General features: G+C 32.6%; 1 protein-coding gene and 1 long non-coding RNA gene across 3 annotated transcripts in view; both read left to right on the forward strand.

Annotated features, from left to right (window-relative positions):
• Nucleotides 1-27,808, forward strand: part of Cv-c (RhoGTPase activating protein) — a 218,669-nt gene that overhangs the window by 93,029 nt on the left and 97,832 nt on the right. The gene's annotated exons all lie outside the window — the stretch shown is intronic.
• LOC145935262 (uncharacterized) lies at nt 134-26,125 on the forward strand. The gene is made up of 3 exons (XR_014425183.1): nt 134-1,179; nt 6,414-8,008; nt 23,987-26,125. It is a non-coding gene; the product is annotated as an uncharacterized LOC145935262 (long non-coding RNA).

Here is a 27,808-nt window from a genome sequence, read left to right on the forward strand (position 1 = left end):
GAGAAAGAATATTATATAGAGAATAATTTCTTAATTTTAAATATCTCTCAAAGATAGGAATTTAATGAAACTTGTTGAATCGATGAAATTTATTACATTTTTCTCACGTGAATTTATATTTATATAACATCTTCTAATACCGTGTTTAGCATTTATAATACGTTATTCGAAATAATACGTTGTTCTATTAATATATTATCTCTTTTATCAAGCTGTCGAAATAACTAATGAATATGAACGTTTGTTGAATTTTGTTGTAACACTACCAAAATAGCTTTTAGTTTGCTTTACATGGCCTAGAAAGTCACTAGTACGATAATGAATAGGAGGAACTGGGACAAATGACAGTTTGAAAAGCGCATTACAGCAATATTGGATTAATCCTTGCCAAGAAAACTGGAGCAGTATCCTACGATCGTGTGTGCATATATGCATGTCAAGAAATCGATATTTGAAACGTGACAGAAAACTTCTTGTCACAACATGTATTTTTTATAAACTTTTTCTTAATATCGCACGCCAATCGGTGTACAACTTACAGAATCCTGAACTTTCTTTAAGATTTTTCCAATCTAACTTAAAACGATGAAAAAATCAGCAAATTACAAAAAAGAATTCTCGCGTAATTATTTATGTATTGATTCTTTTATAATATTATTGATCGCTCTCTAATCTACAATACATTGTTTTTATACATTTATGGAAATATGAACACACAATAAATCGCCGGATATTGCATAAATATTGCGCAAACAGAATTCTTTGACGAGCAAGTAAAGGGCACTGAAATGCAACGTGTATCGCGGACACGGATTTTTGACATTAATCCCCCGGATTTTTCTGAATCAATCGGGGATAGGTGTTTGTTAGTGCAACATGAAATATTGAACAGGTGATTTGATCGGTTCGCGGAAAAAAAATGGGAGAGAATGAACGGATCGCGCGGGACGCTTGCGCCGCGGCGCCGCCGTCGCCGTCGTCGTCGTCGGCGGCTTTTATTCCATCCTCCGGTGGAAGTCGTCGTCAGTCGTCGCTATCACAGCCAACGCGGCGTTGGGCCCGCAGTTTGCGAAGTGGCACTCCACGCGGCTTGCGCGCGCGTCTCTCAAGCCGTACATATTATCACACGCACGTTTCGTTAATCTCTCGGTCACACACACATAGTCACACGAGCCAGAGGTACATATAATTAATTGCGTGTGGCCGATCGTGTCTGAGGAGAGATCCTTCGATCATTCGGAGGAGCGATTGAATCTGAGCGATTATAGATGGATTTTGAGAGTTGCGATTATCTCGAGCATGCAGCAGGATTTCCTGGTTGATTTAAATTTTTCTTTATTTATTTTGCCTGGGTGAATGTATTATTCCTTCTTTTTTATTTTACAAACCTTTTGAAATTTTATTATGACGGAAAATGTTTAAGTGCGTGGGAAAAAATAATTATTGACGAAATGTTTTAATGTTGTGACGTGAGACACAAATGTTTCTTGAATTTGCTACTTTTGCATGTCATTAGAGAATGTTTAGACGCGCTTGATATAGATTTCATCTTTTTTTACGGAAAAATAAGGGTTAAGAGGACAAAACGATATTTTGCAGCAGCAGCTGTTTCTTCTTAGAAAAGTGTTTTATAATTTTCGGATGCCAGTCCTGTCAAACTAGCGCGCGCGCACTTTTGAACAGCGTTTGGTATCCGTCATCCATCAGCGTTGACGTAATACATTAGTAACACAGATGTTTAAAAATATTTGTAATTGTCAGTGACCAAATGCTTTGCTCGTTTCTAATTTAGTGATGTAATTTTTTTGTAACGAGCGATTCAAGAGACAATTTAATAACGATTTTTACGATAGTTGCGATATATAGTTGAAAAATAATGGAATTGTCACTCTTCTGAATAATGGGAAAATATCAGAGTATTTATTTGTATTGATAGAATGAAGGAAAAATGAATGAAATTTTAATAAATTATTGGAATTTTATTGAGTTCTTTTTATTTTTGGTTATTGTTATTTGAAATGAAATGATTTGCTTAGCAAAGCGCAAATTAAAAAAAAAATATTTAATATCAAAATTTAAAATCTCTTAATGAAAGAAGCTTCAATTTAGAGACTAAAATTTTTATTATAGTTAATTTTAAATATTTTTTTCTAAAGAAAAGAGATAGTATTGCATGAGATAATTCGCATTATTAAATATTCCAGATTTATTATAAAAATTATTATTCCGTAAGATTTGGATGGGAGACTCGGATAATTTAACGAGAGATGTAAGCGAAACGATAAGTTTTTGTATTAATGAATTTTGCAAGATTTATAATGATGATTAGTCGCCAAGAATAGTTGGAATGCTTCCTCGATATATCGATATTTGTTCTGCAATCGGATTTTCGTATCATCTGTTTCTAATGTAAGATACGCGCATCTGGTAGCACTTTCACGCGGTTTAATTGCAGAAAAATGTGGAGGTCGAGATCTTCCCTTGCATTTCTCATCGGCTGCATCGAAAAACGAGTTAGCCCACGTAACGGAAACGGTGCGCGGCCGTCGTAACTTTGTTCGTTCCGTACTATTTTTATCCGATGAAATTTCCCGCGCTAAAAATATACGAGAATCGCGGCGGTCCTCACCGTGAAGTCTATCGAAGCGTGACAGCAGCTTTATTGACAGGAGGAATCCACGAAGTTCGCCGCTGTCGCACGACGGTCGCGCTCCATTTGCGTTCGCCATTTTGCCGCAATTATTCGAGGCGACAAGTCACTTTCCGTTCCTTTTCGTTTTGCGAAATTTGCACAATTTTGCGAAACGAGGCGTGACCGCGATACCGTGACGAGGGACGACGATGTCGGCTCTATGTCGATTTTCATTCGAATACATTAGCGTGAAATCTAAATGCCGCAGAATTCCTTTTTTTATCTCTTGCCGTATTATGAAATGTAATCTCTTCTATCCGCGCAGACATTTAAGTCCTCCATAAAGTAGGTAAGCAAAATTTACTTTCCCTTTATGCAACTCGCGTATCGATTATCTAAATTGTCGACTTTATCTTCACGCTTTAAAGGATCAGAAGACGGATGTTAATTATGAGCATAAATATTCGATATTGATTGATTATCGGATGCAACTTATTCCAATCACTTTTATCTTTCTTTTTAACACGGCAAATATAAATGTCCAATGTAAAAATCTTTTCATCCATTTGATTGTTGCGAAGTTCTCGAGTTCATTCGAGACAACCGTTCTCGTTCCGCGTTAGCCAATGGCTAAGTGACGTTTCGTAACAATAACGAATTAAGATCGATACCCGATCGTATAAGGAGATAGCTTTCTTATTGTTTGTCCGGGAAGTATTTAATCTCGCCGTTTGGCCGGCTCTCGAACAACGCACATTATACCGGGAGAAAGGCGCCGGTTTCCCTCCCATGTCTCGCCGATCATTGTTGACCCTCGTTGACAAACCATTGAGAGAAAAAGATCGCAGCTTATCTAATAGCAGCTTATTTATTGATTCGTGGGCCAAGTGACTATAGATGCAGATATCGTCGATTGAACTGATAACGCGGCGTGGGTGACACTAGTCTCCTATGAACACGATATCGTATCTGTAATTTTTTTATTGAGATTTAATTTCGCCAATATTATTTTTTTGATGCAAAGTTTCGAAAGAAAATCATTTCTGATTTAATTTTGATTTAGTTTATGCTTGCAACATCTTAAAATGCTCTTTTCGCAAACAGAATGTGAAAGGAGACAATCTCTATTTGTTTTAAACTAAAAGTATCTGTGATGTAATATTAAAGTTTAATTTTAATTTATTGCAAGTAATAATATTGCGTACTTTGTTATTTTCATATTTCTTAAGTGATGTATTTCTTTTTAATTTTTAAAGTGATATTTTTTTATATTTTGTAATATGATAGTTCCGGTATTTTGCCTCGTGGTTTTCAGCGATTTAATAACCGCAGTCCTTCGTCTCGGTCGCTCCGTTTAGATGATGCTGCGAACCGCGAAAGGTCATGCTATAATTTTCCATTTATTTATAAATATACGCTTATCGCACGATGCTTATAAACCGCAGACGAAGATCATCGTATTCCAATAACGCGATGAAGCATTCTAATCGATACAAAAAGCTCCAAAAATGAATAGACGACTAAAGGGCATCTGAAATATTAGAGGGTCTTTTAAAAAAAATTGCAAATGGTTTTTTAAAACGTTTTTATTATCTTAGAATTTTTATTATCTTAGAATTTTTATTATCTTAACAGTCTCTCGATCGAGATCAATGCTTCATAATACGAGATATTCTCGCCTGAATGCGAAATCTAAGCTAAAGATACGTTTGATGATTTATAGCGACGTAACTGTAAATAATTCGCGTAACAGCACATTGACATAATCATATGATTCAGTGGAAGATGCGCGCGCGATTTCGAAGTGCACCAGATGACGGACAGTTCTCAGATATGTGCATGAGTCTCGAGTGACGAGTGGGGATCGGAAGATGTTTGCGAGACCGTCGCAATCTGTTACCGGCGAGATGTCGTCACTGTAAAGTGCCACAAATCGCTCGTTAAGCATCGTGATTACCGCTTTCCTTCGACAATATACACACACCGCCGTGGCTTGCGCAATAAATCTCTCCATCGTCGCGCGCGCCCGACGAGAGATGCTGAGTAACCTTGAAGAGAGGCACCTTTGTGCGCGCACATGTTCGCACGCGTCGTCGCATTTTTACCCATTCACGGTTTCGCAGCTTTCTCTACAACCGGGATCTGTTCGAGCTTCTTTTTCTTTTCGCGGACACGTGGAAAGTGGCCGACCTTACGGGACGCTGATTAATTTGCGTACGCTACGATGACTTTGGAGAAACGTATCGATCGTGTCGCTATCGAGCTTGCAGCGGCGCGGGAAAGCTCGTTAGCGAAACTCGGAATTTGATTTCACACCAAGATAACTCGATCTATTTTCCCCGGTTCTTGTTGGCAAATGTTTGAAGCGAAAGAAAATGTTAAAAGTCGCGAATCGGGATATTGTGAATTGTGGGGAGCAAAGGATCGAGATAATTCTATAGGTAATTTACGTGTGAAAAGGAGACGTGAGTTGGAACTTGAATTTGATTAGATTAGAAAAGAAGATTGGAAAAATAATAATAAATAATGTGAAGTTTTTGATCAGTATCAGAGGCGGATAATAGTCTTTTGAGGTTTGAAACTAATAATTATTGAGTTTTGGGGGGGGGGGATGTTATCGAATATAGAAAAAGATTTGAAAAAATATTAAATATTCTTAAACAAATTTATCTCTTAAAGCTTCAATTTTATTTGTTTCAATATATATTCGCTTTTATGTATCAAATTAAGATTAAACATGTGTGTGTCAAATGTAATGGACGTGTCGTCTCTGATTAGAAACGAGGTTGCTAATTAATTTCAACGCAAATTAGTTTCAACTTAGAGTTTCGGAAATTAGGATCTACGTGTTGGCGGAAATGTAGTGATTTTGAAAGCTTTGAAAGAGGAAAACAGCCATTTCCACGTACAGCGATACACGCTTTTCTCCTCGGCAAAGAGTTGCTTTCTGCGACTTCCTAATGGCGAAAAGTGAGCGATCATTAGAAATAATCAGGAGGAAAAAACTTTTACTACGCGCGATATAACTTATTCTTGCTCTTTAAAATGGCTGATTCTTGTCTTAAGCGTATCATTCCGCGTATATCTCAAGACACAAGATCTCGTTTTAATTGTGCGTCTAGCGGACGTCAATTGCGGAACTTTAATCGAGAACAGTGAATGATAATATAGTTGCATCGAAAGCAACTGTTTCATTTTCGCTGAAATTGCTGACAAAAATTGTATATTTTTCTGTTTCTATTCATTTGAAATTTAATTTGAATTTTTAATGATTATTCGCAATTCATAAAAAGTTACGGATTCTTTTTCTTTAATAATTCTATATTTCTACAATGTTCCAATTTTTTCATTATTACAACTTGTTTATTCTCTCCACACCATTTACTTATCGTAGATACGTTTCTGGATTTGAAATAGCTTCTAGAATATGTTCCGCTATTGAGTTCGACAGATGAGATCAATATGTGTCTTGGAAATCAATATCTGACAATGCTCATCCATATTTATTTTCTCATATCGATTTACCTGTCAAGGGAAGAGGATGTTTTAAGCCTCAACTCTCATTATTCTCTTAGATTCTCCGACTGCTTGTGAGCCTTTCATAATAAATACCTGCTGCATGCATCTTCTACAACGATTTTCTCAATTGATCTCGTATGACATAAATATGCATTTATAAGAAAAAAAATATTTGCGCTATTACTCTTTTTCAGTTTAAATTATAATCTGACAGATGAAATAATTGAAAAAAATAACATTTTTAAATTTTATATTTGTTAAGGGATAAGATTAAATATGTGGAAAACAATTATTTTATATGATGGATTAACATCGCGCTATGCGGATTTGAAAAAAGGATAATTTTTAAAAATCTTTAAATCTTCTTTCTATAATCGCTTGTTCAATTTGAAATATAAATATTTCATTCAGTTCCGGAAAAAATATGGAATTATCTGAAATGATGTTTCCGCGGCTCACTCAGATCAATAAACTTGCAGTTTCGATGCATTGCGGAGTGTGAACATTTTAGGGAAGTCTTCAATGTTTCAACAACGTGAAGACGCGCGCGATTTTTACCTGGTACCTGAAAAGAATTCAATTAAATAGTCGAGTGCAACTGACGGCTGACGGCTGACGGCTGTCGAGCTCGGTTTCTTTTTTTCTCAATAAAATGTAAAATTGTTCGTCGGAAAGAGCTTCTTTGAAATTGAGAAAAGTACTGAATCGATTAATCGTTTGGCCGACGGAAGTTCTCAAGATTGTTTCGAATTAACCGTATGCAAAACTTCATTCCTTTTTATTTCTCAAGACGTGCGGCTGTCAAGAAAAAAACATTTTCTGTGAAAAGGACAAGCATAAGAAAATTTCCCAGCATCTACGAGATAAATCCATTCTGGAACAATTAAGTGGAAGAGAAAGAAATTAGAATTGAAGCAATTAAAGAGAAATTTTAAAACAATGGTTGTAAAATTAATGAAGATTTAACTAAAGTCTAACTTTGTTTATTCTGGGAATATTATTCTTTGACGGGAAAATCGAAGAACAGAGTATTGCTCTTAATCCCTAAAGAAAAGAATCACGGAAGAGAAGTTTTTTGTGCTGCGCGAGAATTCTCTACGAGCGAAGCTCGTTACGTTCGCTTATCGCCTTGCTGCCTTCCGGAAGGGATTCGGATCGACGATGTGATACAGCAAACAATCGTCTTCCGAGAACGTGCAGTCGGTAGCAACAAGTGGCACGGTTCGCAGTGAAGAAAATGGAAGTCGTTTTCAGTTTTCTTATTCTCTTGTGAAATCATACGCTTTTCCACTTCAGAGTTGCAATATGCGAGATATTTTATTTTACGTACAAAATATCTTAAGAGATAGATGTGAACTATTTTGACATATTTATGCCAAGCATAAAGATATATTTTGGAATAAAGTAAATAAAATTAAATATATAAAGATATATAAATATATATATTTGAAGATTTAATTGAAAGAGAACACATATTCTCTCCATAAAGATATAATATTAAACAGGACAGAGACTTTAATAATGATCTATAATGATCTAATACTTTTTATAAGAAGAGGAAATATGCCAAACGATTCGACTTTGAGTGAATTATTCGGTTACCATAACTCAACGCTATTCTTACGTGAAACTGAAACGGAAATTAAATTTTGATGGAAGACATGTCGAACGAAGATTGTCAAGCCAGCACAACAAGTAGTTCTAGTAATATCGACGAGACGGGAAACACTAGCGGCAGAAGAATGTCGAACTTTAAGGAATACAAGTTCTTCCGCAGCTTCAGCGCGAAAGTCGAGAATTGGCCGATGCGCAAAGCGGAAGCGCTATGGCGGCGAATGCGTGAGCGGAAAATCGCAGGTAAGAGTTTTATTTGTCAGAGCCCATGTTTCGTAAAATTACACAGCAAAGCCCGGGAAAACGAGAAAACATCTTCAGAATATAAATTATATGAGAAAAACTAAAAGAGAGAGAATAATTTTTGTAAAAATAGATAAACAGGTAAAATTAACATGGTCTGTAATCAAGTATTGCAGATGTTGTAAATTACATTTTACGTAACATTTTTCTTCGTATAAAAATATTGTTATATTTTATAAATTATTACTTAGATGTGATTTTCTTGTATTTCTGATGCATTTTATTAAATAATTCTTTTCAATTTTTATATATAAATTATTTTTATAGTATCTTATCCACAATATACATTTTTGTCTCTTTTTTATAATTTAGTACTTTAATTTTATATAGATATTGTTGCAAAAGATTTTATTGCAAACTAAATGTAATGAACGAACAGACGCATTTGTCTTGTCGCAAACGTAAAAATGTAGCTTTGTTAATAATTTCACAAATTATTAGCTGTAAGCGAAAGATAGATGTGCATTGCCGCAAAAATGACACGCGCCAGCAATGTTAATGAAACTCATTCGCACATATCACATGATAATGATATGATGGCGCAGGATCCGAATCGAATCCACGTCGTTTCGGATATCATTCATTTATTTGCACTGTCTGTCACATAACTTTCATGAAATCGTACAAGCTTAATATTTCGAGCTTCCGGCTCAGATTTTCTACGTTGGAGAAAATGTATGAACGTTTCATTTCCGTTTTCTATTTTCATTATTTACGGCAACTGATGATAGGAATCTTTTAACTGCAGTCACTATATGTGATAAATATTATTTACAATGTTGTTTACTGAATCATTCGAATTGACGTATCGATTTTGTAAAGCGTTATCTCGTTGGATATAATTTTGCAGCTGTCAAAAACATGCGCGCGATCTCAGATGCCACCTGCTGCAAAGCAATTGAGCATCGTTGCGATAGATCGTAAAGGCGGCTAGTGTTTTCTTTGCAATTTCCGGGAATAATCCTGTGGAAATTTCGCTTCTAAAACAACAGCTAGTGAAAAGCAACATCTCAAGTGACCGGATGAAACGCGCTCATTGAATGCTAAGAGATGCGTTGTAAAACTAACTAAACACGTTAAACAACATAACGCACATCAAAACATATAGAAGATGTATAATATAAAAGAGAATTTATAATATTATATACAATAAGTAGAAGTTATATATAAATATATATTGCACGTTTATTTTAATATAATATATGTTGCAATAAAATCTTTCAATAATAAAGTCAATAAAAATTTTATAATAAATTTATTATATATTAATAATAACGAGCCAATAATTCTAGATTATTTATTATTATTATTATTAATTTTAATAAGAAATAACACATACATTAAATATATTAATATAGTTAAATATACTTAGGAAAGCAAGTTTATTATTAAAAGAGTTTGAGAAGAGCCGATAGTCAATATTGTGCATCAGTTTTCGTAAATATTATTAGTTTATTATCGGATAACTTAGCTTTTCCGCGGAAAATAACTGGGTCAATTTAAATCCAACAAAATTACGACGGTTCCAACTGGAATATTGCGCAACATTGGATTTAATTATTCTTTGACAATATTCAATGCCCCACTGGCTTTCACGATAACATATGTGTTTCAATAAAAGCTTCGACGGGCTCTTGTTTAATTGGAAACTATCGGCTGGCCAATGTTATTTCGCATGACACGTTCTCACGTTGATCAAATTAATGAATGAAAAAAAGAAAGAATTGCATACATTCCTTATGATATCATAGTCACTTATTACGACGAGATCACGAAATATGAGTAATCGATAAGAGAGGACAGTTACTATGACTGGTTCCGAAGAAACAAAACGACATATTAACGATAAATATTTCTTTGTTAACTTATTCGCTTACCAATAAGATTTTTTTTGTGTCGAAGAGTGAAAGGCAACGTATTTCACATGCAATTATCGCGCTTGATAAATTGCGAATTTCAATCGACCCAGAAAGTATCGCGGGGCTATGATAATTACGGGCTGTCGCGATGAAAAGTGTGTTCCCTTGAAACAATAGAACTCTTTCGTAATGCAATGCAACGTTGATCACACTGAGAGGACCACCAAAGCCGCGAAATAATTTTTCATTTTTATTAAATCATTAATTTTTTTGTAATTTGTTTTATTAAAAAATAAGGTAGCAATAAAGCATGTGTGGAACACATACAAAATGAACAAGACATGTGCATAATGCATATTAAGAGCAAAAATTTATAGCGGAACAATTTATTAAAATTTCGAGTATTGATTGATTCTTGAGGAATAATATTATTTTATTGACAAATAACGATTTATATCATATAAAGTATTGTGAAATATTTTCTAAATATTATTATTACGGAATGAAAAACATTGTCATGGCACATTGCAAATAGTAAAAATATTGAAAAATTTACATAATTTTTTTTAGCATTTATATACATATCTTTACAATTTAGAAAATGAAAATAAATGTTTATCAAAATCAAAACATAATATTTTTATTACTTTTGTTTAACAAAACATATAATATTTGCCTTTATTATTTTCAGTATATGTATGTTTGATATTTTTACAAAACACGCAACGAGTTTAAATAATATGAGATATTTATTAACAGATATTTTTTTACTTAATTTTTATATTTTTCAATTTTTTAAAAATATTTATTTAAAATTTTTATATTTTATCTTTGTTTCTATTAATCCTTAGTGTATTGTATATTAACTCTATGAATATATATAGATAAATATTCAATTCTGTACATCTGATGTAGACTAAAAATCCGACTTTACAGTTCCAAAATTACCTTTCGGCGGAAAATCATTCGTAATCGTCTCAGATTTCAGTTCTATAGAGGATCAACAAATTATATCACATATTTCTGTGAAAAGTGACAAAAACGTGCTGCGGCGAAAAACTCATATAGTATAAATCTCCCTTGTGTAATTTATATCTACTAAAGTACAATTTTTATCTTTTATGCGCCGCGAAAGCATGAAAGATACAATCTGGTAGTGCTAAAATGGATTTGAAGAAAATCTTGCCCTTTATTTTGATTATTATTATTTAGAAAAAAAGATTTTTGAAAATATATTAGCCCTTCTCTTTCTCTTCCTTTGTCGTTTTTTGCAATATCTTGAATTTTAATGATGACATTTAGGATAATAAAGTTTCAATTTATGCAGGTATACTACAAATTGCCATAGAAATTTATGTCACATTATCATTGCATGAAAGTTATTAATAATGTTTTGTGGAATAATGCTTTGTCTGGAGATTGCAAGCTGCATCCACTTTTCTTCTCCAATAAATGATGAAGATAAACTTTCTGCTGGTTGTTGGCCTAGTTGAAATGCTCTCTAGTTCCATTGTAATCGGATTATTACAGGAATGATTATTCTATATTATTTTAATATTAATTATTCTGTTAAAATCTGTTATATATGTCAGTGCTTTAATTAAATCGATTTATTTTCCGGTATCGTTATATAACACGATTTATCGCGCTTGCATCATGCATTTTCCCACATTTATATCTAATTATAATTTTTATTTCGATTGGAAGTGTGAACACATTTAGATGCGTATATTAAGATTAACAGTGAGAAAGAGAAAGAGAAACGTTCTCTTCATATTGCGCAAGTGACCTTTTATTTAAAAGGTTTTTGTTGTTGCACGTTGACCGCGTCGTTTATCTGAACTGTAAAAAATGCGAATATTAATGAGTATCTCAAAGGTGGGCAAAAAATATTTTAAATAGAAAATAAAATTATTTTCTGTAAGCTTACTTTTAGTGAAACTTTTAGTGAATTATATATAAATAATTAACATTAAATTATAATTTATTTATATGTTATAATTAAATTTTTTAAATTCTATTTGAAATATTTGATTGATTTTACGAATGAGAAATATTTCAAATTTATCTGTTATATATTTAACATATTTACGGAAGATAAAATTTTAGAGATAATATATTTTAGTGAAATAAAATATATAATTAAGATAATTTTTAATGGTCTGCATTTATAAGGTGTTCACTATTGACGAATTTTATAGTATTAAGTATGTGAATTATTCATGAAGTAATTTATACTTGTAATTTACTTGTAATTTAAAAAAAGTCATCAAGATTTAAACTGCGTACAAGAGAATATAAATTAAAATTAAACTACTCAAAAGATTTAAGTGAACAATAAAGTATTTCAAATTCTATAGCGGGTTTAGTACAGTAAGCTGTGCCATTGCGATTAAAGTATAATGGTGAGCAGTCATTCAACCCGACCGACCCGCAGACCAACCGGCTGCGTAATTCGCGGATTCGGCGTAAAGCACATACGGTTGTTCGTTGGTGCAATGTGTGCGTCGAGATTTATTTGTGGAGACCCGTAGGTCTTATAATAGATCACAATATAAACGCGACTCGGCAATCGCGCGTTGATCCCGCGAAGTCAGCTTGTTTGTCTTACGAGAAACGTGCCTCTGGTCACCACTAAGTAGTCCTTGGTTATAAGCTACTGCCCAATATCCCTTATGCGAGGTTTATTTTCGACAGTTACCTTGTAAGTGGATGGGAAACATCATAACGCCGTCGGTGGTATCAATCACAAGCTCGGCAAGAGCTCGTGACTTATAAATTTTTTGTCGATCAATTTTTGAAACTAGATCATAAGCATTTAATTCTGCAGTGCCTTAAATTATATAGAGAGTCAAATAAAATTTATAATATATACACTTTTTTTCTAGAATGGGATTATTAATACAACATTGTTAAATATTGTATTATTTTTATTTACATAATTTACCGATTAAGAAAAGATTTGACTTAAGCATTACATTTCTATCCACCAAGGAATTAGTATAACATTACATTATGTTGCTGATCAAGTCACATGTAAGATATATAATTGTCGGAATCAATTACATTGTTGCATATTTTCCACTCACACACAATTTAATTCCACTCACGGCATGAAATTGCTTAAAAATTATTTAAACGAAAGGGTAGATCGCGTGCCGAATATTTGATTACAAACATACGAAGAAGACTCTCGCTTTCACCAGTAATTATCGCGTGGCGTCTCTCTAATCTTGTAAGCCGTAAAGTCGATGACAAAAGAACGGGCGTGCGAGACTGGAATTATCAGCGATCAAGACAAATTGCAGTTTAGAAAGTTTGAATGCGTACTCTTCGTGGAACGAGGTGCGTTTGCACCTGAGAATGCTTCGGCCTTCCAATAAAGACAAAAGACAATGGGAGAAACAGAATATTCCAACTGCGTTCGTGAGAATTACTGTACTTTTATCATATTGCGTGAAAAATCGTTTCACTCATTGTCAGTGATTGTATCCAAACGGATGCATGCAAATTTTTATCAAACTTATATGAATTATATTCATATATATATAAACTTTAAAAATTCTATATGTATATACATATAATTTAAAGTGAATCGTATTAATGAATCTATTTTGAAGGGAAAAAAAGGAAATTTTATCTTCGCACAAACCTTGATATTTATTATTTTGCTTGCACGATAATCGACTCGGTGATAGATATATTAAAATTGAGATAGAAATAATAACGAGACGATGACTATACTTGGAAATGTAATAAAATATTGCAGATATTTTGATTTTTTTAGCAAAATTAGTATTCGAGATATATGTATGCAGAAAGAGAGCGTCCTGCTATTTTTTTTATATCTTCTTTTTAATATTTTATACATACACACTCTATATATATATATAATTCTCGCATATTCATTAATCATCTTTAAATTGTAAAATAAAAAATAATTAAACATTTACGATATGCAACAGCCGGATTGATCAATTTCATGATTTGAAAATATAAATATGTATATCTAAAACAAAACAGGACCCAAAATAATTTTAAAACAATTTATTTTTAAATAATTGCAATTTAAGTTTTTTTTACTTGTTTTTCGAATATCCAATTTTAAAAAATCGTATAATGTACAAAAACAATTTTTTTTTAGATATAAATTTTTATAAACTATAGGAAAAATATAAATATAAAGTTTATATAAATAATTTAAATAATTCAATCTTAAACATAATGTTGAAATATTTTATATTTATACAAAAAATATATTAATCGATATACATATATATTTTTATCATAAATATTTGAAGTATTTTAAAAATAGAGTTTCAATCTAGAATATTTCATATATGCATTATAGGTATATACATTTAATATAAGTTACTATTGCAAAGATAAATAAACAATTAATTTTACAAACAAAGAAACTAATTAATTAAATAAGTATCATAAACTGCTTAGCCCATGATTGCTCCGTCGCTGGTACGGATTAATATTTAATTAATTTAATTGTACAAATTAATATATAATTACTTTAATTAATGTTTTCCCGGATCTTCTTTTCCTTGTTTATTCTTCATTGTTCCTTTACAATATTTATATTATATTTATGTGATACCTCTCTCTTAGAAACACGATTAATTACGATCACGTGCCACTAATTTATTAAAATATAATCGTCCAACACTTAACATTTCGACGTTAATCGCACACTTTATTATATTGCGACGGGAAAATAAACGTGGAAATTATAATCGGCTTAATATTTGAAAATTAAAAGGCCAAATTTTATATATCGCAATACTATTTTTTTAATAAATGGCGAACACTCGCATTTTTAAACAATTTTATTATTTTGCTTTATAACATAAGCGGATAAGATACAAATTAGAATTAAAAATAAATATTCAAGAACTATGATATTCAAATATATGTATATTTCAGCCGACTATTCGCATGATAGATTTCGATGAAATAAATCTCGCGAAATACATTTCAATAACGATATAATAAACACCGAATTATACGCAGTTAATAAATACTAAATTATAGGATTAATGAAACTATTGTATAACTAATTAAATGCTTTGCAAAATTGATCCATATTATAGATACTTGCAATGTTTTGTTAAATCCACATTTTATTAAAATATGCGAAAATGATATCTTTACTCTGATATCGCGCAATATTACGCGAATTAACGATTAATTAAAACATATAATAAATCACAAGAAAGTATGCAATTGAAATTTAATATCACATTTAATTATATCATAGTACATTTCAACGCACAAAAATCCCGCATAAAATGTACGTATCATAAACACTTGATATACATATTAATGTTTGAATTAAATAGCCGTAGTTGCAATGTTATTATGTCTCGTTTATTGTAAGAATTAATCCGCAACACGAACTGCGAGTCGTAATAATTATAGAGAAAATGTTCGTATTTTGAAACGCAACGCGATGACGCACACATACAAACGATGCGCGTCGCGCGCCTACTGTTTACACGCCGCTATCTTCACATCATTCGCACGGCGGCGGTCGAACGGGAAGGCAGCGGCGCGAGAGACTCGGTATTTTCTCCTATTATTTCTCCAAATACGATCATTTTCTCCGTCATTACTACAATTAGCGATTATCAGTTCGTGCATTTGCTTACTCTTGCGCGACAAACGAAGCTCCTCGACGACGATTAGGTAACGAAAACATGTTATATATACGATGCATCGACATTCCAATATGTATATGGCGCATATTTTGTTGCGGCATTTATGTCCGTTGTAAATGTACTATGTTTGAGAGAATTTCGATTGTATGCTCTTTCCCTCGATTTATTCAACTAGTTATTAATTCGATTCACGTAGTATATCGCTTGGTTAGTCGACATTTCCGTGTTTTTTCAGCATTAATGAAAGCATCACGATTATATTAATATATGGCTCGACTTCGAATCGAGTTACACGTCGTAACGTATATTTATATACATATAAGTTCTTAACCTATATATATATTTGTAGTTGGCGTATTAAATTCGGAGTTTATACATTACAATCATTACATCGTTATTGAAATGCGTGTTTCGCGAGAGTTTCATTCGATCGTAATCTCTTGTGCGAATAGTGCGGTTAATCTAACCTAACTTAACCTAATAGTCTCGAGTATTTTTAACTCGCGCAAGTTTCTCTTTCATCTTAACTTGTATATTTATTCATTTGTATAATAAAATTGCTTTAAGATGCGAGCATATATTGTTCAGTAGCATTGCGGCGAGTGATTTGTGCCTAATCGAACGCTGATAATCGATAATTGTTGGTGATAATGGTTGTTTTCGCATTTTTTTTTATCTCGTCGCGATATAATAAAGCGCGCGTGCGATTAATGTCGGGAATGTCGTGCAAAGTATTCGTGCGAATGTATTCCATTGATTATCTCGCGCGAGATCGTAAATCGTGTTTTCGCGAGTCAGTGTATCGTGAAAAGTGCCATGAAGGAGCAATGAAAAATAAACAACAGAGGAGGAAGTGGCCTGGGAAGATGTCGCGCAACGACAGAGCGATTATGTGGTGAGCAGTTTGTAATTTATTTATGATTTTTTTATTTGCGAAATTAATTGTTCACGTTTGTCTCGATGATGATGAAAATGTTTTAAACAAGAAAGCAATCTTGGCAATTTATGGCTCTCTCTTTTGCATATTTATATTATTCTGTATAAAAATATACCTCTTATAAATTCATATTATTTTATACTTATAAAATATCATTAGATTATATTTATTATAAAATATCATTAGATTATATTTATTATAAAATATAATCAGATTAAAATTATTGATATTTTTGATGAATTAAATCACAAATGAGCGGTTTGTAATTTATTTATTATTTTTTTATTTGCGAAATTAATTGTTCACGTTTGTCTCGATGATGATGAAAATGTTTTAAACAAAAAAGCAATCTTGGCAATTTATGGCTCTCTCTTTTGCATATTTATATTATTCTGTATAAAAATATGTCTCTTATAAATTCATATTATTTTATACTTATAAAATATCATTAGATTATATTTATTATAAAATATCATTAGATTATATTTATTATAAAATATAATCAGATTAAAATTATTGATATTTTTGATGAATTAAATCACAAATGAGCGGTTTGTAATTTATTTATTATTTTTTTATTTGCGAAATTAATTGTTCACGTTTGTCTCGATGATGATGAAAATGTTTTAAACAAAAAAGCAATCTTGGCAATTTATGGCTCTCTCTTTTGCATATTTATATTATTCTGTATAAAAATATGTCTCTTATAAATTCATATTATTTTATACTTATAAAATATCATTAGATTATATTTATTATAAAATATCATTAGATTATATTTATTATAAAATATAATCAGATTAAAATTATTGATATTTTTGATGAATTAAATCACAAATGAGCGGTTTGTAATTTATTTATTATTTTTTTATTTGCGAAATTAATTGTTCACGTTTGTCTCGATGATGATGAAAATGTTTTAAACAAGAAAGCAATCTTGGCAATTTATGGCTCTCTCTTTTGCATATTTATATTATTCTGTATAAAAATATACCTCTTATAAATTCATATTATTTTATACTTATAAAATATCATTAGATTATATTTATTATAAAATATCATTAGATTATATTTATTATAAAATATAATCAGATTAAAATTATTGATATTTTTGATGAATTAAATCACAAATGAGCAGTTTGTAATTTATTAATTATTTTTTTATTTGCGAAATTAATTGTTCACGTTTGTCTCGATGATGATGAAAATGTTTTAAACAAAAAAGCAATCTTGGCAATTTATGGCTCTCTCTCTTTTGCATATTTATATTATTCTGTATAAAAATATATCTCTTATAAATTCTTATTATTTTATACTTATTAAATATTTTATACTTATAAAATATCATTAGATTATATTTATTATAAAATATAATCAGATTAAAATTATTGATATTTTTGATGAATTAAATCACAAATGAGCAGTTTGTAATTTATTTATTATTTTATTATTTGCGAAATTAATTGTTCACGTTTGTCTCGATGGTGATGAAAATGTTTTAAACAAAAAAGCAATAATCTTAATAATTCATGCTCTCTTTTGCATATTTATATTATTCTGTACACTGAGAGAATTTTCTTTTAGAATTGAACCCTGAAAATCATTGTAATCGTGGGACAATATGGTACGGAAAGAATTTTATGAGAATTTCTTTGATTAATATTTATCATAATAAAAATAATATCTTTTTTACAATAAAATATAAAACATGTTTGATTAATTTTACTAAACTGCATAGTAAAATTAATCAAACATATTTTATATTTTATTGTAATAGATGTTATTATTTTTATTGCGATAAATATTAATCAAAGAAATTATCATAAAATTCTTTCCATATCATATATATTGTCCCACGATTATCATGATTTTCAGGGTAAATTCTAAGAGAAAATTCTCTGTGTATAAATATATATCTCTTATAAATTGATATTATTTTATACTTATTATAAAATATCATTAGATTATATCTGTTATAAAATATAATCAGATTAAAATTATTGATATTTTTGATGAATTAAATAACGAATGGCTAACTGGGTGAATTTTATTTGATTGACATTTTAACAAAATTCAATTATAATAAATTTATCGAGGAGTGTCTCACTGTCGCAATACTTACATGTACATTTTTTCTGGAATTACGCATTACTTTGCATTGATTTACAAGCATAAAATAATAATAATCTAGACAAGATTAAAACGTCTTAAAAAAGTAGAAATGATGTTGTTATGACGTTTTTTAAATATATATTTTACTAAATATTATAATTTCTGAAATCATTAATATTTGATATTTAATTTGTTCAGATCTAATCTAATTTTATTTGTATTTTGTGTGTGTTCAAGTTTATATAAAAGAAATTTTTATTAAAAATGGTTTTAAAGTTGATTTTTAAAAATTTATGAATTTTTTAATCACGAAGTTACAAACAAGACATTTTTTTAAACTTATAATTAAGAACACATAACTTTTTGTTATATCTTATAATATAATATTTTAAATTAGGTTTTAACTAAATATTTGCAATATTAATTAAAAAAAAAATATTAATTAAAATTTTTTGTATAATATATTGGTACTATATGATTTACAATAATATCTTAAATTTATTTTTCTTAAGACCCTGCGCACAATAGAAAAAAATATTAGGAATAGGAATAAATATTAAGCATTAAGCTTCCTGCACAATACTAAAATACAAACACTAGGAACAGAAAATAAAAAATATTTATCAATAGAAGCAAAGCATTGTTATCTCCTAATATCTATTTGCTTCTGTTGATGCATGGATATTTTTATTCTCTGTTTTTATTGTCTATACTTTTGTGCAGTAGCCCTAATGCTTAATATTTATTCCTATTCTTAATATTTTTTCTATTGTGCGCAAGGCCTAACATTTCTTTTTATAACCATTCTAATTACATTTTTCTTACTAAATTAAACAGTACTAATATTTAAATATTGTATTTTAATTAAAATTCTCGGTAATTCGCAATACATGTACAAATTTTTGATGAGTGAGACACCTCTCGAAATTTAACTTAAAATATTTCGATGCTCTCTTAATTGATTTTCGCGTAGATCTTTTTACTATTCTATTACACACTAAGAAACCGAGTTTCTGCAATCTCGAGATTGAATTTTATTAATTCTGCCAGTTATCCGGTCAGATTGTGACCTCGCGGTAAATAAATTTTTAAATCGGAAAGATTCGGCGTATACATTTGACTGTCAATTTCTATTGAATCCATATTTCATGCGCTCGTATTTCGAGCCATCCATATATGTCACGCAAAATATCACGAGTGTTCAATGAGAGCGTCTATCATGTGCGAATAAATCGCAATTCGAGAGTAACTTTTGCACATCCCTGGTAGCAGGCAGCAGGAATTGCATTCTGGCATGGTCGGTTTCTCTGATGCATATGGGTGCATCTCGATTTTCTCTCTGTGCATCGTATTAGATTGCCACCTAGTGATGCAATAACGAAGCGAATGTGCGTTGAATCACATTTACATCCTTGCTTCGTCTCACAAGAATGCATCGCGGGATTGCCCGATGCAGGCCTTTTTTCATTTCTCACCTTTGATATCAATATACATATAAAATATAGTTACAGCGCGCAAGAGAAAAAGAAAGAGCAGTTATGGGCTTCAATTAAATCACTTCCAATCTGCATGGAAACACATTTATGAATAAGTTTGATATTTAAATTTTCTCCTGGCGGTCGCTATTTTTTGTCGCATCGCGGATTACACATTAACTTCACAAATCATCCGCGACGTGCATTAAATTAAACTTGCATCTTTATTAATCGACTATATATCGCCGCTCCTCGCTAGCGCACATTTCTATTTTCCCCGTTACACATCTATAGCGTTTCTATCTTTATAATTTTACTTATTCTTATCCTAAGCTATATTTATGTCGCCGGTCCGACTGAACCTCGGTCGGCGGCCAGGTCGCGCGGCAAACAAATCAAAGGAAAACGAAATAAACCGATTAATCGAAGAGAGCCAACTCGTCTACGTGCAGCCTTGAGGCGAGTTCGTACGATAAAGTTGCCGCAGGACGAACGAGAGCCTAATAAAATTCATCGAGTCTCGTGACGATGCAACTTTGCGCGCGTGAATAACGTTAATTTGCGGCTTCTGCGCTGCACCTTCGACCGGTTTGGCAACTAAATCGCGCGCGAGCGCATTACTCGAAAATGTGTTCACCATCTAGTAGATTATGTGTGCCGAGAGATTTTTCGCGGCTTCCCTGAACACAATGAAAACGTTGTCTTTTCGCTCCGGGTCATTTTGTTGTCTCGCGCTTTAATTAAAACATTTTTTCAAAGTTTTTCCTTTCTCGCGGAAACCGGATCGCCGCAGGTAAAATGAAAATCTGAACATTTCCCAGGCAACTTTTCTCATTACTTATCCATTTCACGGTTCAAAGTTGGATTTCATCTTTGAAGTGCGACTGTACCTATATTCTGTGCGTGTATATATTACTTGCAAAGCAAGAGATATTTTTTCATGAGCGTTTCACTTTTGTAACCTACCGTTGAAAATCTGATATCGACTTGAATTTATGTAATTTATATAATTTATATATTTTTATTACAAAGTTTAGTTTGGAATCGAATAAATTTCCAAAAATTTATATATTATCTTGATATCGCATTTATTTATACACAGAGAGAATTTTCTCTTAGAATTTACCCTGAAAATCATGATAACCGTGGGACAATATAGTATGGAAAGAATTTTTCTGATTAAGAGAGAATGAGAATTTTTCTGATTAATATTTATCACAATAAAAATAATAATATCTATCACAATAAAATATAAAATATGCAGTTTAGTAAAATAAATCAAACATGTTTTATATTTTATTGTGATAGATATTATTTTTATTGTGATAAATATTAATTAGAGAAATTCTCCTAAAATTCTTTTCATATCATAGGGTATTGTTCCACGATTACCATGATTTTCAGGATAAATTCAAAGAGAAAATTCTCTCAGTGTAGTAATAAGAATAATGAGATATATATTCTATAAATCATAGATATTAAACAATTTCAATTTTTTTTACATTAAAATGTTCTACCGATATTTTTTAAAAACGTCGGTCGAAAGGAAAATTATATATAGAATGTTATGTATTACTATTATTACCTTGCAAAAATCGCGAACGAATACGAATTTATTCAGTACATCAATTGCAAAATTTCGCTAATATCTTTCCATCGATCCGCGGCAATCGCGTAATATCGATCTCGTTTCAGTTTCTTATTAACAAGCCGAACCCGTTCGTTATTTCAGAAGGTCAATCGCGAACCGTATCATCTACTTTATTTTGCCGCTACGTGTATCCTTATCCTTCTCTTTTCATTTCCTCCCTTTTCTCAAGATTCTAACGGAGAATCGTCGCCGTCACTGATTGCACCTGAGGCTGGTAATAAGGAAATGAGCGGCTCGGCAGCGTCGAGTCGGCGGATCCGCGAAATTTACGAAACGTTGAGATAACGGCACGTAGATGAATCGTGAGTCGAGTGCGTGTATATAAGTACATACAGCGAGAAGAAGAATGCGAGCTACAAGTCGAGGTTAACAAGGGAGAGAAGCCGGCGCGAAAATAGTTTAGCGTATTATTTATGCAAATGATATGCATCTCGAGGAAGAAAACGGGCGACAATAAGTTAGATAATTAATCGAAGTGTGTACTACGAACGGCGTACAGTAAATAATTCGAGCGTGGCTGCTTTCGCGTCGTATCTCTTCTCGAAAGAAAAGAAGGAACATTTTTGAATGAGTGAATTTTTTATAAATTCACAATTTTTTAATAATACACAGAGAGAATTTTCTCTTAGAATTTACCCTGAAAATCATGGCAATCGTGAAACAATATGGTATGGAAAGAATTTTATGAGAATATCTCTGATTAATATTTATCACAATAAAAATAATAACATCTATACGTTAAAATATAAAACATGTTTGATTAATTTTACTATGCAGTTTAATAAAATTAATCAAACATGTTTTATATTTTATTGTGATAGATATTATTTTTTATTGTGATAAATATTAATCAGAGAAATTCTCATAAAATTCTTTCCATACCATATTGTCCCATGATTACCATGATTTTCAGGATAAGTTGTAAAAGAAAATTCTCTTTGTTTACGATTTTTATATCCGATTCGTTACACTTGCGATATCTGCTTTATTTCGCGACATTTTATTTCGGATCGAATGAGATGTAAAAGTGAGAATCGTTTTAGTTTAATGGTTTGGCGACCCGTGTGATTCAAAGAGATCGCGGATGCGCGAAGATGCAGATGTACCGGTTTATGGGACGCGTAAAAGCCACCGACGTGCGGGCCACCGATGGCGTACTGGCTCATAAAATATTGCGTCCCCTGATTGCGCGTTATCACACTTTATTGGCGCGTGGATGTGTCCGTCGGCGTTAATTACAAGAACGAAAGCACCTCGAGGTTGCTCGTTTAATGAGCGTCGATAGTGCTAAGATTCGCCCCTCGTCATGCGTGCTTAACGTGTTTTCTATCGTAAAAAATATCTTTCATTATGGAATATCATTTTCATCATGGTACGAAACATGCGTTATACTACGAAGGATTTATCGTTCAAATGATCTCTATACGCGCACCGGCAGTTGACAGTACTTAAAGTATCTAAAATTATCGAGGTAATTAATTTTTTTCATTATCAAGCACCAGATATATCGGTTCATTTCAGATAGCGTCGTATCATGCTGATTATCTGTTGCAGCAAGTAAATTTAGACGCATCGTTGCAAGTATATTATATTTCGTACAAAAGCAAAACAATGCTTCGATAATGATATATATACATATATAGCACACTTTTGTAATTCGATGCGAGCCAGTGATGATAGATGACATATATGCAACTCACCGGGATAAATTTATCGCATCAAGGACACGAAGAAGAAACTATTTTCATGATCATATTATATCTTCAAACTGAGATATAGAATCATGACACAATGAGCGCTTAAATTTTTTAATATTCTTTTAATATTCCTTTAATAAGTATACGGAGAAAAGACGCACGTATTATTATGCAATTTATACCATTGCGTATGATGAAATTTTTCATCGCTTTAATCGCGAGTTAATTGACACGCATTCTAAATGCGCTTCGTTAAAAATATTCGCGATTCTTTCTCTTATCATCGTACCCCATTACTGATAAATTGAGAGATATGCCTACCGGCGTCTAAGTCTCGATTTTGTCCCGTTCAACTTTTGTGGCCTTTCCGGCCGTAACTCGAGCATTTTACAGGCGATCTGGCAAAGCGGCCGCTTCTCCGTAAAGTCGATCACTTCGATATCTCTCTCGCGAAGTAACCTTTCCACAACGCTATCGCTCGGGCGTACCTAATACCTTCGTGTTTCTTTATGTTCCAGGTAAGTACAGGTCGATTACAAGAGGGTACAACGGGGTAGAAGCGGGGGGTTATGGTGGTAGCAAGTGAAACACTAAATCCGGCCGGTAAGTACGCGCCGCATTTTAAGACTCATCCAATCACCATAAAATAGTGTCCAAGGGCGCGAGTCGTTACGGGGGATATACAATTTGCATTTTCATGGGGCGACGCACCTCTACGGTTAGTCCACCTTCAAGGTGGACTGCATTTCGAGTCTCCCCGTGATGAAGATCACGAAAAATGTCAGTCGGCCGTGTGTGCAGGTGCAACGCGAGCGAGCGAGAGCGAGTAGCGAAATACGCTAACTTGCACAGGACGCTGTGTTTATTTGGCGCATGTTCCCTTTATAGCGCGGGGAAATTAATTAGGAGCTCGGCTACGCGATCGCTAATAATTCCGCACGAGCGAGACTCGAATATGAAATCGCGGGAGTTATTCTTAGTATCGAGGAGAGCGATCCTTTTGTTCGTATATCTCTTTTCTAATCCGCTATCGATCACCCGGTTGGTTAATTAAAGTTTACCTTACGAAAGTCGTCGCGCTCGGTCTCAAGAGAGCGATTAAATCGCGAAGGTGATCGATTAATTCAGTTAATAGCGACGGAACGAAAATAGTAACAGTATAACGAAAATATACATCGCGGCGATCGGGGCGATTTTATTAAAATTTTAATCGAGCGAATTTATTTTCGAACCGTTATTAAAACTAACGCGAGATAATATTGCGTTGATTCTGTTTATTTTTACTTATTCATTACAATAATAACATAAATGCATTTTCGCGCGTATTATTAAATATTACTTTAAACGCGTATAATATTATTTAATATTAAATATATTTCTTGAGTAGAATATTTTAAATATAGCCGAAGAAAGAAAGCTATACGCTCGAAACGATGGTAATATATACGAATATGATGAAGTGGTTGCAACGAGGATGAATGTACTTTGATTAATGCAATTGTAATATTATACACGTTATGACAGCCGTGATTTTACGTCACGTTCAATGATCACGTGCACGTAGGATCGCGAAAGAATTACTCGATCAATTCCGAGATGCGATGATTGCGGCGCGGCGGATACTTCGCGCGCCCCGCTACGAGGAAGAAATTAATAATTGCACTTAATCCAACGTGATTAATGCTGCATCGTCGGCGTCTACTACCACATTCGCTTCCGCGCGAACCGCACGAGTCGTACCGTTCGTTTCAAATAACAAACGCACAAAGTCCGAAATAATTCACAGCACGATACCATCTTTGCGACTAATAACGTATAAGCAACAGAGAAAACGGCTTAGAATAGACATTTATTTTTTTTTCTCGGTAGAGAAGTCACACAAAGAAAACGCTTAATTAATTTTCTTATCCGATTAAAGCGCGGCATAGAAATGGAGCGGGAATGTGACATAAAAATGGAGATGTGTTACGCACAATGCGAAAAGTACTGTAGCGCGATTAATATATCCTCAGGTGTTGCGTATCTAACGGCGATATCTAGAATTTCGCGTACTATTTCGTCGCGATAAACTACGCGTTTTATCGTTTTAGGCGGATTCCGTGATCTCGTTACATTTTCGTTCTCGCTGCACCGGACGTGCTGGTTAAAAGCGCGAACGTGGTTCTTCGTGTAGGACGAGACCTTACATGGAGAGCGCACGGGGCGGCGATAAAAAAAAAGTGCATCCTTTCGTTATCTGGCGTGTTACACTCGCGAAATTGTGCGTCGAGCTCGGGCAATCGCGGTCGCTCACGTTTAGACGGGCAAAGCGTCACCATTTTTTCAATTAAACGGCTCGGCCGATAGTTGTCGACCGACTAACGCCGGACGCGAGAAGATGCGTCCCGATAAAGCTTTTTATAGATCCGCTTCCCTCCGCAAAATCGAACGCAGATATAACGCGGGGATAACAAGGCCGGTGTATTTAGCGATTTTTATTGCGACACGTCTGTATTAATAGAACGTAGATATCACTGCTCTATCTCTCTCCCTTAACTGAGATTATATCTGATTTTTTTTAGAAAAGTGTGTTTTGCCATTCTACGCCATCCACACTTGAAAAAGAAAAACGTAACTAGTTGCTGAGATAATGTTTTTTTTAATTTTTTTTATGAAGAGATGCGTAATGTGTGCTTTACAAACAGCTGTTCTGCTGTCAAATTAATTATTTAGAAATAAAAGCTAGAAAGTGTAGATAATTTTTTTATATTTTAGATAATTTTTTTGCTCAGCAGAGCAAAACAATCTTTATGGGAAATTAAGTTAAACATAAATCGAAATTTAAGGTATATGTTTGCTATATAATTTGGGACTTTGTTGGTCCGCTCGCGCCGAAAACAAAAAAAAATGTGTAGATACGATACGATCCATTAATTCTCTTGAAATTTCGTTTCGTTGGCATGGTAAACATGAAGAAGTACCCTAATTGTGCAGTGCGAGACGAGTTATAGCGCGTTGAAACCGGGCGCAGACCCCGCCAATTGAGGCGGCTAGGCGCGAGAGTGCGTCAGGCGCAGGATGAATAATTGTACTGGCATACTTAAGATTACAGATAAAGATATCTCTCTCAGAGCTTGCCGTCGGTGGTGCATTTCATAGCAGCCGTACGGATCATCCTACGGAATTGATGGGCTGCTATCAGCGCCGATTTTATGGTTGGAAATCGCAGTGTCTCGCGCGATGCTTACAAAGTACATACATTGGCGAAAGTGTACAAGTCGTACAGACCGTTTCAAACGTGCACTTTTCATACAAGCGTTGCAATCGAGGAATATTACATGGTTAAATCCATATCCGTGTATTTATTAGTAGAGATTTAATAGAGATAATAAAAAAATTTAAATAGGAAACAATAATATTACATAATTTATGTTTTATTGGATTATATGAATATTTATAAATATAAAATATAATAATTTATTTGTGTGATAATTAAAATCTTATTTGAATTTTTTAATTGCCTGTACGAATCAGAAATATAAATATTTCAAATATATATTTTTTTGTTCGAGAAAATCAATCTGTGTCAAATAATTAATTGGAATGATTATTATTTCTTAAATTATTATTATTAATAAAATAATTCTCTTTTATTGCACGAGCTGTAGATATTTGGAAAAATATTATTTTTACAAATTTTTATTCAACTATTCTATTTACTTAATTCTTTTTTAAGTTTTTACATTTCTTAGATTTTTGTCAGAGTTTTAATACAAATCATGTCATTAATTTTCGCGTTTTGAATTTTAAATAATATTTTATTTATGATACACTATTTAAATGATAATTTTAAATAATTTGCATTGGAAATATGTTCACACTTTAAAGTATATATTTATTATACAGGATATATTTATTGATATGTATTTATTACATCATGTTTATTTTATTTTGTACAGATAGGAATTGCGATAATGTATCGAAAAATATATCTCTAATTCATTATGAAAAGAATTTCTATTAAGAGCTGTTATTATCTATTATTATATTTCTGACATGATTGACAAAGTGGGTGCCACGAAATGCACTTCTTACTCAGCAAAGACCTATCTTTATCTATAATGGTGCACAATTATTCAACCGAAGTACCTTACGCTCTGCTTTCTCTTGATCAGTCTTCATAGTGTTCCCTTATTCATATTCCCTTTACATTACCGTCTCGGAACTTACAAAAAGGATATGCAATCGTATATAATTAGTGATGTTATTAGTGAGTCATAGCTGCAGTTTTATCGGTTTGTTTTACTGGGGTTTTACTGCCAAAGATAACTAGCTGGCGAATCCTACGTGGATGCGCGGCT

Source organism: Prenolepis imparis, unplaced genomic scaffold, assembly GCF_030444845.1.
Source record: "Prenolepis imparis isolate NDT839.2.m4 unplaced genomic scaffold, iyPreImpa1.0 SCAF_1, whole genome shotgun sequence".
NCBI lineage: Eukaryota > Metazoa > Arthropoda > Insecta > Hymenoptera > Formicidae > Prenolepis > Prenolepis imparis.